Below are 2,500 nucleotides of genomic sequence, written 5' to 3'. Positions count from 1 at the left end.
AACTTTGGGTCCGAGTCGACCGAGAGGCGATGCGCGGCGTCCCGGAGTCGATACGGGCCGACGGGACTCGTCGAAGCTGCGGTACGAGTCGAGCGAAAGGCGACGCGCGGCGTCCCGGAGTCGTTCCGGACAGACGGGACTTGTAAAACTTTCGGTCCGAGTCGACCGAGAGGCGATGCGCGGCGTCCCGGAGTCGATACGGGCCGACGGGACTCGTCGAAGCTGCGGTACGAGTCGAGCGAAAGGCGATGCGCGGCGTGCCGGAGTCGATACGGGCCGACGGGACTCGACGAAGTTTCGGTCCGAGTCGACAGAAAGGCGATGCGCGGCGTCCCGGAGTCGATCCGGACAGACGGGACTTGTAAAACTTTCGGTCCGAGTCGACCGAGAGGCGATGCGCGGCGTCCCGGAGTCGATACGGGCCGACGGGACTCGTTGAAGCTGCGGTACGAGTCGAGCGAAAGGCGACGCGCGGCGTCCCGGAGTCGATCCGGACAGACGGGACTTGTGAAAATTTCGGTCCGAGTCGAGCGAAAGGCGACGCGCGGCGTCCCGGAGTCGATCCGGGCCGACGTCGACTTGTGAAACTTTCGGTCCGAGTCGACAGAAAGGCGATGCGCGGCGTCCCGGATTCGATCCGGGCCGACGGGACTTGTGAAAATTCCGGTCCGAGTCGAGCGAAAGGCGACGCGCGGCGTCCCGGAGTCGATCCGGACAGACGGGACTTGTGAAAATTCCGGTCCGAGTCGAGCGAAAGGCGACGCGCGGCGTCCCGGAGTCGATCCGGGCCGACGTCGACTTGCGAAACTTTCGGTCCGAGTCGACAGAAAGGCGATGCGCGGCGTCCCGGATTCGATCCGGGCCGACGGGACTTGTAAAAATTACGGTCCGAGTCGACAGAAAGGCGATGCGCGGCGTGCCGGAGTCGATACGGGCCGACGGGACTCGTCGAAGCTGCGGTACGAGTCGAGCGAAAGGCGACGCGCGGCGTCCCGGAGTCGATCCGGACAGACGGGACTTGTAAAAATTTCGGTCCGAGTCGACCGAAAGGCGATGCGCGGCGTCCCGGAGTCGATCCGGGCCGGGAGCCTGTCGGAACATCGTCATATGAGCCTCGGTTAATTTCGACAAAGTTCCCGGAGTTCGAAATTTTTTCGATAGCCCGCGGAGGTTTCGCCCCGTAAGCCGACCGTGCTACCACCGTACCGGCGCCGACGTCCTAGCGGCCAGGCTCCTACTAGTAAGAGGAGCGAGTCGGTCGGGCCGGTCTCCCGTCGTCCGCCTGCTACGCCGTACCGGTACGTGCTCGAGCACGATACGTACTTCGGCGTAGACCAGGAGCGGGCGTTCGCGGACCGTTCCGTGCCTCGTACCAAAGAAACTACGCGACTCGCGTTGTTTCATCTATCGTCACTGCATTACCGCGGGTCGGTGTCTCAGACCGAATGGCCCTTGACGCGGTACCAAGAAGTTCGGCTCTCCGTGAAACACGGAAGGCCGAACGCTCCAACGCACGCGTCAACTCGCTTCTTTCCGAGCGTACACTCAAAGACCAGAGATGTTATAACAACGTATCCCAGACGCTTTCAATCTAGCCGACGGGTACGGGAGATCGTTCGAACGCTTATAAGCCGAGTGTCGAAGGTGGCGGCACACGGATCCGGGGCTGCCTGCGTGCAGTCCCGAAACTTACAGTAGACGCGCGGCCGACCGGGCTACGAGACCCGGTCGGCGATGGGTGGCGCACGTCCGAGCCGAGATTTTGTATCGAAGCTCCCTGGTTGATCCTGCCAGTAGTCATATGCTTGTCTCAAAGATTAAGCCATGCATGTCTCAGTGCAAGCCAAATTAAGGTGAAACCGCGAATGGCTCATTAAATCAGTTATGGTTTCTTAGATCGTACACACATTTACTTGGATAACTGTGGTAATTCTAGAGCTAATACATGCAAACAGAGTTCCGACCAGAGATGGAAGGAATGCTTTTATTAGATCAAAACCAATCGGCGGCGGGTACGTCCCGTCCGCCGTTTACCTTGGTGACTCTGAATAACTTTGGGCTGATCGCACGGTCTCGTACCGGCGACGCTTCTTTCAAATGTCTGCCTTATCAACTGTCGATGGTAGGCTCTGCGCCTACCATGGTTGTAACGGGTAACGGGGAATCAGGGTTCGATTCCGGAGAGGGAGCCTGAGAAACGGCTACCACATCCAAGGAAGGCAGCAGGCGCGCAAATTACCCACTCCCGGCACGGGGAGGTAGTGACGAAAAATAACGATACGGGACTCATCCGAGGCCCCGTAATCGGAATGAGTACACTTTAAATCCTTTAACGAGGATCCATTGGAGGGCAAGTCTGGTGCCAGCAGCCGCGGTAATTCCAGCTCCAATAGCGTATATTAAAGTTGTTGCGGTTAAAAAGCTCGTAGTTGAATCTGTGTCCCACGCTGTCGGTTCACCGCTCGCGGTGTCTAACTGGCATGATTGTGGGACGTCCTAC

The sequence above is a fragment of the Neodiprion pinetum genome, unplaced genomic scaffold (assembly GCF_021155775.2).
Source record: "Neodiprion pinetum isolate iyNeoPine1 unplaced genomic scaffold, iyNeoPine1.2 ptg000187l, whole genome shotgun sequence".
Taxonomy (NCBI): domain Eukaryota; kingdom Metazoa; phylum Arthropoda; class Insecta; order Hymenoptera; family Diprionidae; genus Neodiprion; species Neodiprion pinetum.
This window is presented reverse-complemented; position numbering follows the sequence as displayed.